Consider the following 13,528-nt stretch of genomic DNA (forward strand, 5'->3'; position numbering starts at 1 on the left):
ACCTTGTATATTTTTCAAATCCAGGGCTGAAATTACACTTTTTTCATATCTACAAATGGAACTAATTTGATTGTAATTTTTATTTACTTTGTAGGAGGAGGTTGCATTTCTTAATCATATATAGTAAAAACTCATTAGCTAAGAATGAGTTTTTAGCTAAGGATGAATTAGCTAAGAATCCTCTTTTATTCTATCATTGAGAAAGAACAGGTTCTTGGTATTTCTCACACCTGTAAGTGTATTTTCCAATTCCTCATTACTTCTCTAATTACGTTTGATTGTGGGGTAAATTCTCTAAGCTGCATTGGAAGGAAAATCATTGTCTTTTATTCCCCTCTCTGTGGGGAATTCATTCCACTTGTTTACTGATGTGTGTGGCAGACTGAATAAAATGATTCCTAATTAGCATATATGAAATAATCATTGGTCTATCTGGAGTCATAATTAATGCATTAGGAAGAATTTACTGAGTGTCAAGGAGAAAGACATTAGCATAAATGAGCTTATTTTAGATGGGCTGCAATTGAGAGACTACTTTCCAAGTAAGAATGTTTACCAAAATTAAGCAATAATAACATATCAATTTGCTAAGAACCATTAGTGTGCATGATCTGAACTATTAACTTCTGCAAAGAAGCTCCAGCCCCGCTTTGAACACCTTGCTAGCCAGAAGATTTTGTTGGCATCTTAATAAAGTCACAGCAGCACAAAAGGATGTGGGGATGAGGAGCAGAGACAGTCTGTGGATGCACAGAGAGGCTTTCTTTAATATGTTTATGGACCTTAAGAAAAGCAGATGCTGCAGAATCTTATTATTGTCCTACCTGGTAACTCTGAGGCTTTATTGATTAAAGCATGTTCCTACTGAGAGTGTAACCTGTAGACAATAGCGAAATGAAGATTATCCTTATGCAGGCAAAGGTGTTTAAATAACTTTGATTTCTATATTGATACTCTGTGAGTGGGGAAGTGACAAACTGTGATATAAACTTTAACTATTTTCATTCCTTTTTTCCTTAGTCAGTCACCAGGCATCTGATAGCCTGAAAGGAGATTTTAATCTTTAGAGGACTCTGTATGTTGAAGAATGAATGTTTTAACCAGGGAAGAGGCGAGATTCAGGAGACTCAAAAATAGGCTTAGTCTTGTAGGACTTAGGTTTATAGGACTTCTATCTAATATCTTTTAGTATAGTCATCATGACAATGTTGAAAAGACGTGACTGCAGATAGAGCTTGGCAGTGGGTCTGTAAACTATTGGGTCTGGCCTAACTTCAAGTGAGGAACTGACTGAAAACTGTTAAAACTGACTTATTTGACTCCAACGAGAGTCACTTTAGTCAAACTAGGGTCAAGTTAATAGAAGTGGACTCTAGTATTGCACTTGCTTCAAGAAATGGTGATACGTTACAGGATTATAAATTTACGGTAATCCATCAAATTAATATAAAATCTTCCAAGAACAATCTTAACTGCTGTCATTAATTCATGTGGGGAAAGCAACAGTCCAGTTGATATCTCCTTCACTGTCCCCAGCTTCTGTACCACTTCCCTTGTGTATTTCCAGTAAGACAAATCACTGTTATGTACTTTAAATCTTTGCAGCAGTTTTTGCATCATATTCTTTGCTATTGACTTTCAAGTGAAACACCACACATCACCAGTATATTGGCAAGGCTACTGATGGTAAGAAACCCACAAAACACACCTAACCATCTATATAGAAAGCATAGACTTTTTACAGCTAAATTAGAACAGGTAAGTGTTTTGTCGGTCATAATATTTGCGCTTCATTAAGTGGTATGCAAGATGACTGACAGTATGGGAAAATGCCTCTTTTGGTTGATGAGGTCTTTGTTGTTATAGTCAGAACAGCCAGTATATTGATTCATTGTAGTATTGACTTTCGAAAATTAATTGAAAAGCAGCGTTATTGAGGGGGACTCAGGAAAGGAAGAAGGCAGTCTTAATAATGCGCCATGGTTCAGATGAATGCAGCCATTCAGATTATTGAACAAATCATCACAAAGTGTAAGAAAGAAAAAAAAAAGGCAGGGAAACTGTCAGCGTCACAGTACTGGTAGAGAAAACCTATTTAGGCTTTCCTGCTGCCACCTTTATTGCCTTCATAGACATAATATATTTAGCAATAACAATCTTCCCTGACCTTTTTTCTAATCAAGTTGTGTCTTTATACTGGCGAAAAGTGATTGTGATATTCCATTTTGCTTGTGCCCCTTCTGGAGGAAATACCATATCTACCAGCATGTCAGAAGCTCCATTTCCAGAATTACATGCAAGCCATTGTAACAACTGCTGTTAAAAAAACACCATCTACAGTGCTGACATTTTGGCCCCGTGACAAATGTTCTAGCAAAGACTATTTCCTCCAGAAAGGTCAAAGCCGATGGAATCAATTAATGTAGCACCTGCTTAAGGAGGAAAGTTGGTGTGTTGGAATAAAGAATTGTCTTCATTTTTCTTTTATCTTTCCATATAAGAAGATTATTAATTTGTGCTTCCACAAAGTAAGCTAAGAAGGAGGAATGGAAGGAAATCCTTAGGCTTGATCCTGCCCATCTCTGTAACTGTTAAGTCCCAGAAACACCATGGGCTGTATTCCTTCATATCAGTTGGTCTTAGTCCTGCAATGGGGCCAACGTGCCTGTTGATTTCCAGTGTCTACATAAGCTGCTTTCTTAAAATATCTTTAAGAGGCTAATGTATATAGAAGAAGGATTAGAGAGAGTCTTAATTACCAAGAGAAGGGTAACGGCCCTCAAAAAAGATATCTTTGTTCTTTCTCTCCATCTCCTCTTCCCATCTTGGCCAAACAGCTCTCTTCTGCCGTTGTTCTCGCTTCTGAAGGATGTGCTGGTACTATGATGGGAATGGAGCTCTTCTGCCTCATTTTTGCCACTAAAAATGTAGAAATTCATCCTCTGGTTTTGCTGACCTTGAATGTTTGCAATTCAGTAAATAACTATCAAGTTATGAATTTTTAGGCACAGTCTTCCTGATAGGTGGATACAGTCTAACTCCAGGTACTTGGCAGGAGATCAAAAAGTGCCCTTGTACATTTCTGGTTCTCACTGACTTTCTTTTTAATTGCAGTTTTCAGGCACTGCTATTGCTGGGCATTTTCTTAATATTATTTCCTTCCTTTAATGTGTTCTGATGTATTATTCTGAGAATTTTTGACTTTGCTGCCAGAAGCTAGGATGACAGGTGTGGAGAATTATCCTCAGAAAATGTGAGACTTTTACAATAAAAAAAAATTAAGCATTTTATTCAGCATAGTGAAGATGTCACGCCTCAATTGTGGGAGGCTGTTATGGATTCTGTGTGTAAGATTTTCCTGTCCCAAGAGGAGCTTTAATAGATCTTGTCATTACTGCTGTTCTGCATTCAGAGTGATGCCCATATCCTCTCTGCACCGCTTCTCTGATGACTAGCATGAGAGTCCCCCTCCTCTCAGCGACGAGAACATCGCTTTGGTGATTCTGTTCACTCCTCATCTCTGCTCTCTCCTCACGCCAGTTGATCAGAAGAAGATGTCACACAAAAGGCAGGAAACTTTTTAGTTCAGGAGAGAATTAGGACATGATTTTGTTTAGCCTGTGCATGAAAGAGATGGTGAATGAAGGATTCTTGGTGGTGTGAGTAAGGAAGCAGCCATACAGGCAGCCACAAACCTTTGTCGATCGGATACAAAGCAAGTGAATACCTTTTCAAACAGTGGCTGAATTTACCGCTGGCGTTAAGTCAACTTGAAGGAGTTGCACCTGCTTGCAGCTTTTGGCCCTGGTGATGGTATCTTTCTTAAAGATGTATGGATTTCTGCTAATCTGACTTCAAACCCCAGCATTCTCATTTGATTTCACACTCGCTGCGTAATTGCAAAATAAGAATGAAATACTTTTTATAATGTAATTCATAAAGCAGCTTATAGCCTTGCGTAATTAAAATGGCTAAATGGAAACAGCTCACTGCACTTTGAAATGCATACTAAGCTAACCAGAAATTTATCAGTGAGTGTAGTTTCTATGAGATTGTGGAAACTTTGGAAATTTTTTATAACGGTGCAACCTAAATTACTCTAGGAGGTGCATAAAATTAGCAGTAATTATTACATGAGAGTTGTATCACTGTATCATCATAAATGGCATATTAGATCTGGCAAAAAGCCTTTCAGTTTATAAGAAATTGGATTGGTTCTGCATTTTGTTCTCTGGCTCGCAACTGTTTTTAGCTGTATGCATGCGATTCTGCACTTCCAGGCTGTGTTTTTTTAAAAGAAATTCAACAGGGATTGGATTCAGATACCTTATTTTTAAAAGAGGCCTAACCATATACGCAAGTGATGTGAGAAGAATGGCATGATTGACCAGAGCTTCCTCCAGCCCATCATATTCACTTCTCTGCTGCCCAACTAGAAAGACAGAGAAGACACAAAAGCTTTGCTGCTGTGAGTAATTAATTAGGAACCATGTAGAAGTCTGCGAACTGAAACTTAGCAGCATACTTACCATGAGCCAATTAGGCTCTCGTCTTGAAGTGTCAATCTTTGGAGCATACTTTCAATGTATAATGCAGCATTAATTAACACAATTAAATGTGTAATTAATCACTTAAAGTAATCATTTTTCCTACTCCCAATATGAAAACGGAGAAGCTGAGGCATTGACTTAATCAAGTTACAGTGTACCCAGAAATCGGGACCTGCCGTTTCTCAGCCCGGTATTCCCGAGATGCTACGTACCATTCTTCTCCTTCCCCTTCCCAACAGGATGCCACGCAGCATCTCCTGTAGCTTTATACATCACTCTGAGGTTAAACGGCACCAGGGAATACAGTTCTCCGTGGTCTGCCACCATCTCAGGGCTCTCCATGAGGTTTACCAGCCCGCTCAAGAGGCTATCAACAGCATGTTCCCATCTGTGGATCTCCACTCCAGTTTTTACAGGCAGCTGCATTAGTCTTTTTTGAGATATGAAGATTCACAGAGCAGCTGTACTATTAAATCCTGAATAGTGTGATTTTGAACACACAGATTTTTTTTTTTTTTTTTTTTTTTTTTAAATTCAGCCCATTTTCATGGAAATGGGAGGTTTTGTTCTTGGAAAACAAATAAATGGTGTATTGCCCCCCTCTTTACCCCCCTCAGTGTGCTGTCACAATTCATGAAAATTCTTCTTCTTCTGTCCCCCTCCCAGTTAATGGACTCTAATTATCATGCATATGAGGGATATGAACTTCCAGCATAAATGGGTGGATACTGCCAATAAAAATCCTACATTGCTTTCAGTGAATGCTGTGCATGTGTCACCTCCCCCCATCATTAATTTTCAAGCACTGAGATTGCCGTAATTTCTGCTTATAAGTGGCATGTTGATGTGTTTATTACTCCGCAGTTGAGTTCAGGGCTGTTTCTCATGTCTTTTTGCAGTGCTCATCACCACCTCGGTAGCTATAGACTAACAAAGCTGAGGCCCTAACACCCAAAGAAGCTGATGCCTGGGGAATTGTTGATATCAACCTGCTGTTCAAACAAACTTTCTCTGTTACTAATTCTTCAAGCAGTCACAGTCTTTCAGACCTTAATATGAAGGCTGTATCATGGAATTTGAGCTTCCTATTAAGCATTTTTGAGGATTATTCTGTTTCAAACAGTGATTCCTGATTCTATTTTAATTGGGTGTTCTTTGGGAAATACTGCAGTCGTATCCCTGGCTGTCTGAGAGCTCCAAGTGTTCTCATAAATGTGATAGAGAAGATACTGATCCTAAAAACAACGCAGTGAGGCACAGAGAAGGGGGATTATGCTATCTCCCTTGTAACCCTTCACTATTTTCCCAACTATTTGATGCATCATCTCTGTTCATTTCCCAGTAAGCGTTAGCCACTTTTGAGCCAGCATGGGTTCTGTGCAGGCCTCGGGTGCGCAGGACTTCGTAATCGCTGCAATGCTACATTGCCTTCTGCTAGAGTCTTTCTGTTGCAGAGATCTCTCTGCTGGCATTGGCAGAAGAACCTGGCCGAGCTCCATTGCTACCATATGGCAACCGGTTGATACACAGATGCCTCTTAGCCCGTGCTGCAATAGGATGGCGGACTCCTCTGTCAATCCTCCACGTGAGCACATACTGAAAATTTGCTTAAAAACATTGATTCCAAAGGATGCTTAACCTTGATTTGTGAGGGCTGCTTTTAAGTCCAAACCGCTCTCTGGAGAGCCAGGGACTCTCCAAAGCAGAGCCCCTCTGGTAGCGTAACCCTCTGAGTGGGGTCCGTGCCCCTGGCAGGCGAGGCAGCCCCATCAGAGCAGGGAGAGAGCAGGCTGTTCCCGAGGCACCCATCTGGATGGCCGTCAGGCAGATCATGGGGCACGTGGTGCCTGTGAACAGACCTTGAGCTTTTACTGGATGTAGCCGTTGATTTCCAAGGTGATGTATTAACCCTGCACTTCTTTGTTAACGATGAAACCAAAAAGAGCTAAGGTCTGCAGCGGAGAAATCTGAAAGAAAACCTAAGCAGCACATTAGTTTTAGAAGAAACTTCATGCTGTGGCTTTCATTGGGATTTTATTGGAGTTTGAATTGCTAGTAAAAGAAGAATCACAGAATGGGAAGTGGAGTCAGGCACCGGAGCTGGAGCACAGTTCTCACACATGAATTTTATTGCTAGATGTTCAAACAGGACTGATCTGAAAAGTACCAGAAGATCATTACCGTTCACAGATTGTTGATAGCATCTTGGTTTTAGAGACTGATTCTGAATGATCCTTCCCAAGTAAATTGCACGGAACTTATTTTACTGCTCCAAAGGGCTAAAGGACAGAGGCAGCTCTGCCAGGACTTGAAGCAGAATCTTGCAGGGCCCCAGGTGATACAAGCCTCAGGGCGGTGCCAATAAAGCCGTAACGACATTCTTCAGTACTGTACACCTCTCGTGAAAGCTCCCGGTCTGATGGTTTTAGGGGGACAAAGATGTTTCAGTGGTAACAGATAGGATGGGAGCACTTTAAAAACAGTATATCCCATCTCGATGCTTGTCTAAGTTTAAGATTTCCAGGTATAACAGGCAATATTAAAAGTTTACGATTTTCACCTATTATGATTACACATTTCCATCCCAGGATTCTCTACACACAAATGGAAAGTTATTGTGCACTCTGTTTAAAAAGCTGAAAAAAAATACAACAGAGTTTTGGATCATTTTGTAAGCCAAATTAAATAATTTACGTACAGGATCAAACATATATCCGCTTTTACAACACATAAAAACCTTTGAAAGAACAGAAAGATATGATATTGCTATGACTGGCCCGTACAATGTAATTGTTACAATTCTGGCAGTTCTGTGCTGAGAGTGGTACTCCAATATTATCTCACAACACCTGAAATGAACTCATGAGTCTATAAAACTGTTTAGCAAGCAGTGACTGCCTTGAATATGAAGATGAGAGACGATGGTTAATGCTGGACAATTCTGATTTTTGTTACTGTCATGTACCAGTTATTCCCACTCAATTAATGATAGTCAGGTGGTGCTCAGCATGTCTGAAAATTAGTCTGCAAGTGTAATTTCTTTTCCAATTAGAATTAACACATTTCTGGGATTTCTGGGAAAATGGGATTTTAAGATGAGACGCAGCAAAGAACCAGTAGAACAACCATCTTTGTGTACTTTCTCGTGACCCCAGAAACCAGTAAACTTTTGTACCTGACTCTAGGATTAAGTAATTAAGTTATTTTGCAATACTTTTATGATAGTCAGAAAACTTTAACCTTTGCTTATGAATAACAGGCAAATTATTAATGAGGTCTTGAGGTGCTTGAATTAATCACGCTATTTTGTAGCTTTTGGGAACCAAGAATGGAAATGTGTTTGACTTTTGTCCTCTCCTCTCAAACAGCCTCTTCACTTCCCCACCTCCTCCCTCACCCCCAATGCCACAAGACTCAGGAAGAGGAAGGCTTGGGACTTTGTAAATACTCCTTGCATCATCCTAAAGTCAATATTATTGGATACCTTATTGCATACAAGAGTATGACCCCAGTTCTGCCTTCATATCCTAGGTCTACCACAATAAAAAGGTATCCTTGCATTTCACATAGTATCAGGAGAATAGATGGGAGCAAAAAGGTTGAGTCTTACCTTCTCTCTGTCTTCCCTCTCAAAGACTCACAGAGTACAACAGGTTAATGAAAATGCTGGATGGAAGAAGAGAAAGGAGGACTGGTACTCTAATAAAAAAATAATTATGTGAAACATTGTGAGGTTTTTGAGTGGTGGAGTCTTCTGCACAAAGAGTTGTGAGGTTTCTGAGACAGGTGAAGACAGATGAGAAAGAGCAGGTTTGTAAAGAAATTACCTATATAATCTGTGCAGACATAAATGTTATCTAAACCAAATCCAAATTTAGAAAATGGTTTTAATCACCATCTCCTCCACAGAATATGTGTATTTTGAATTTATAGTGAAGTATTGTTTAGCTGTCCTCTTCAGCACTTACTTATATAACTTATATGTAGTAGTCCAAAGTTAAAACCTTGCTGTCCTGTTCCTCTCTGGTTTGGAAAGAATGGAAATTATTCTTCCTTTTCATTTTTATTTTCAGAAGGTTGTCTAAATCTGAGAAGTGAGAACAAGGGGATCTGAGTGCTGTCCTTGATTTTGCCACTGATTTATCATAGTTCTTTGAAAACTTACTCTATTCTGTGCCTCAGTTTCACCATTAAGAGGGGATTCAGTGCTTCTGTACTTCATATTGCAGATAGCGATAGTTTATTAATATTTACTATCACTTTGTGATTCTTAGGTGGAAGGCTGTATTCAGATACAAAATATTACTTCTCTACAATTATTATTTCCATGTTGAAACTTTACAAATAAGCTTTGCGAAGCCAAATCGCGGCCCAGCTTTAGTTAGTACTGCATATCATTGTAGAGAAAAAATTGCACTTCTTGTTCTTCCTCCTACAGAACTCCTGATAAACATTTCAAGTGGCAGTGGTGTAATTATCTTTGATTAGTGACTGTGCTAACTTTAAAATAAAAAAAAAAAAAGTAAAGTAGATGTTGATTACCAAGCACTAATGTAGTGCTTTCATGCACAACTATAATTCTACTCATGAATATACATTAATCTTATGCATCAGATGTTATCTTTATCTATAATCAAAAGACACTACCCAATGCAGCTTCATTCTGTTTTATGAAACGTAAAGGAAGCATAGCAATGACCACAGTGCAGGATATTTCTGGATCATATAAAATCCTTAAACGTCTTTTGAACTTTGCCGTTTGAAATAAACCCTGTATTTTTTTCCACGACCAAAATGTTTCGGAATGAACTGTTGCAGAGAAGGTAGCAACCAGAATAACATTGAGAGAGAGGAGAGTGCAATTGAATGGGAAAACAGAGCCTAGAAGCAGCAGGGCTGGGAAATTATGTGTGATGGAGGAACCAAGTAGTGCATTCCTGTATAGTACGTGAATGCTTAGCAGGAAGAAAATCTCCGAGAGTAATCTGGGGAGGGAGAGATAAAGTGACCTACAGGTGAAAAGGTGTGAAAATAAAGTGCTTTGGTTAGGATTTATATCATATAATGCTGATATATCTATTATTATCAACATCTAAACTAGTTGTCTAAATTTCTTTTCTAGCCAGAGGAAGGAAAAAGCTACTTATGGAGCATGATTCATTTCTTCTTGGAGTGAATACGTAAATACAAGCAGATGAGTTGTGCTCCAGAAATGCTCATTTCTCTCCACTGACTCTCATGTGAGTTTACTTGACTAGTGAAAATGCAGATGCCTACACTGGGGACATCTAACTCTCGTTCTCAGGCTCCTCCCCAGCTCCCACACTATTACTGTAGTTGTTCTAAAGTTAAAAAATAGCAATGAAAAGCTGCAATTAAAATCAGCGGGTTTCAAATAGAACTGTGAGTGACAACAGCTGCCATTCTGCTCTGCTGCCATTTTTCAGTCTTTTACTGTATCCTAGCTCAGCACCGTGCAGGCTGAAATGCTGGGCTTGAAATCATATATGCTGCTCCTGCTAATTTCCAGATCAGATATAATTGTTGCATCCAGTGGCAGGGGCTCCCGAGGGACACGAGTGCTGCGGGGCTCAAAAACCCAGAAGAGCTCGTTGCCATAGTAGCCTCCCGTGGAGCATTTGCTCCTTTGGTTGCTTTTCTGATACATCTCAATCTTGTGCTGCTTCAAAGTTAGTTTTTATTCTGTAGTAGGTTATATCACATTTGATTGAACCTGCCAGATCTCCCTAATCAATTTTTTAAATATCAGGGGTTTTATGCAATGTGTTAGGGCAATCTAAGTGTTTGAATCTAATTGGAAAGGTGCTTTGTTTTTTTTTGCTTTTCCCTTCAAACAGTCCTAGAAGGTAAGAACAAGAGCTCAGTGAAAACCAGTCTGGGAAGAGTAGAGTCAGCAGATTTAAGGGGTCTGTTCTGAGTCTTCATTTTCCACTCTCATTATTCTGACTGATCTTTGGCAAAGCAAGGCAGGCGTGTGGGTTGTATTTCCAACCCAAATTTTTTCGACAGCCATGCAACAGGCTCTAAGATGGCAATTGATTGTAGCGCTGTACAAGTTAAACATGTCTGTGAACTGCAGTAACTGTGCGACTACTCCCCTGGGTTTTCTAAAACAGATCTCAGTTTCCTACATACATTCTGTGTTTTCCTGCGGAGCTGAATCTGACAAAATGCTCTCTTTGCAGTGACGATGCTTAGAGCGCTCATCGTTGCAGCGACGACGCTTATAGTGCTCATTCTTGCAGTAGGGACAAAGACACAGGGGTTCTCTTCTCCTTCAAAGAACAATGCAGAAAGGTGTTTGCATTTCACAGTATATTGCTTCACCACACAATTTGGTCCCATCAAGTTGTTGTATACAATAAATGATCATTTCCATCGCTCTGAAGGAGTAAAGCCAACTGCCTAATCTTTTCGTATGGGTGTTCCTTGTACCTGTCACACTGAAGTGCAAAATGTCATGTTACTGCTTCCCCAAAAGGTACGGTGAGTAATCCTTATTGAAAGCAGAGGGAGGGGAAAATATGGTTTCAAAGCAAGTTCTGCTAGCTGTTCCATGACAATGTAGATTAAAAGGAACTCACAAGAAGAGCAGTGTGATTTCCTCTACTGGCATGATTTGGTGCTGTGGTTTTAAGTGGACTCGGTGTTTTGCAAGAAGAAATAAAATTGTTATGTACTTGTCTTTAAAAAGGGCTAGACCAAGAAAATAATGAGGTAGAACTGGGAAACACAGTGGCTCAAGGTTGCTGGCTGCATATGTTTAATCCATCAAGACGAGCCCAGGAAGCACTTGGTTCTGATTTTTCTTTCAGTAATCTCACATCTATTTGATAACTCTGAGTGCAGTAGTAAGACTCCTATTTTAAATGAATATGAGATGAATTTCAGGTCTTATTCACAATTCTGACTTCACAGCTCAGGCCCGTCACTCCTAAAAGATTGAAGAAACGTACAAGAACGATTCATTCCTAAGAATAAAAGCCCACAATGGAAACCCAAGCCAGCAGGTCTGTAGGATGCTTGAGCCTTGCCCAGCATACTAGGTTATCTTTGAATTCAGCAAAATTACCTTTTTTTCTGGGTGACATCCAGGACACGGCTTTTCAAGGTTAGTGAACTGCTAAAGCTTAGCCAGCCATTCTCTTTTTTAAACATTTTGGGAGATGGGAGGGAGCAAAGGGAAGCTGTTGCATTTGTGACGTTCTCAGTTTGCTAAAGTAGATTCACCATTGTATCTGGCCCCCTTTTTAGACTTCTTTATTCTTCCCAGGCTTCCAATTTAAGCCAGTGACTGAAGGCAGCAAAATGCTAGTTTTACAGCAATGACAAGAGAGCTGAGTTCAGCCGGTTTTTCATTTAAAATCATCCTACGCCCCCAAACTACATTTACATTGGGCCTGAATCCAGTCTGAATAAGACTCTTGACTTTTCTGAGGTTATCATGGTGTGAGATGGACAGGTTTTCTCAAATTCATTGCATTATACATGTAAAAAGAATAAGATACAGATGCTTTGATGGAGTTACTGTTTCTGGGAATGTACTTTTAAACTACTCCTAATCTGATTTAATATTCACGTGGACAATTTCCTTTGCCTGCAAAATACAGTTGTACCCATGCAGCTAATTTGACTTCTAAATATCTTGTAAAACCAGGGAGACTTTTTCTTCCTTCTTCTCATTAACTGAATTCAGTAATTGTTGATATTTTCTACGTGGTGGCAACATGCCTGTAACAATGGGGTTATGACACTAGCTCAGTTGGTTTTAATGTAATGTTTTACAGTCAGTGGCTTTGAAATCAGGAACACAGTGAAAATAAAGAAGATAAAAAACAGTTGGACTTCATTTTTTTCACCAGTTGTCATAATAAAGCCTGATATGCACATTGCAGGCACTGACACAGAGCGCTGCAAAGCCTGACCCCTTGACCTTGCTTCTGTAGGTGCAGAGGACTTTTGGACTCAAGGAAATGGTGCACATTTGCTCCACTATGCAGAACAGAGTGCGTTATCTCCTGGGGGTCTACAGAAAGACCTGCTTTTTTGTATGCCAAAACCAGAACAGAATTAATGTGTCCTCTAGTGTATGGGATGTCAAGTTTTCTCACATAACAATTAGTGCAAACAAAGGGATAAAAATATAAAAGTGAAGATTGCAGGTTCATAAATCGGTGTTTTAAAGCGTATCAGTTAATCATATGCTCAGTGTTAGACCAAGAGTATATATATGAATGCAATTTGACTTGTAACATTAAACAAAGCTTCGTTTTTTATGAGTCAGAGAGGCAAAACTCATAACATAATTGCACTTGCAAAACAAGTGTGCTATTATTTGACATTCATTTAGAGCAACCCTTCCTGAATAAGCAAGTAGAATATTTATACATTCAAGTCTCTTTGTCTAATTGTGTTTGTGCGTGTAGTTACATATTGCAATTACTGTTCATTGACGCTATACATGCATTTTTTAAAATCTAACTCCATAAATTCATATGTCTAATTTTATTGCCTCTCACAGATGTATCTGAGGCTTGTGAATGTATATAGACAAAATGACTTCTAACTAAAGGTGGCACAGTCAGACCCACCAGTTATGTACTGGTTTCTCTTCAAGAAAGTGTCATTTGGTAAATGAATAAACCAAGAGAGAAGTAAGTTTAAGGACTGACCATTGCACAAGGAAGCGACATAAAGAATGCTCACATGAAGAATGTGAAGGAGAGACTGAGCCTTAAAGTTTGGGGTGGTTTTGGTAGTAGCTGGGATTTTTCCTTGACTAATGGCAACTCATTAAGCTCTGAGCATCAGATGACCCTGAGTCTCACCACACAAACATATATGCTCAGGCCTTTCATGTGGGGGTAAAGAAAAAAAACAATTTCCCCTTTAAAATTTAGGTCTTGTTTGACTTACCCATAGTGGAGTTGTAGGTAGTACATAACTAATCTTCATGC

This window comes from Calonectris borealis, chromosome 14 (genome assembly GCF_964195595.1).
Source record: "Calonectris borealis chromosome 14, bCalBor7.hap1.2, whole genome shotgun sequence".
In the NCBI taxonomy this organism is placed as follows: domain Eukaryota; kingdom Metazoa; phylum Chordata; class Aves; order Procellariiformes; family Procellariidae; genus Calonectris; species Calonectris borealis.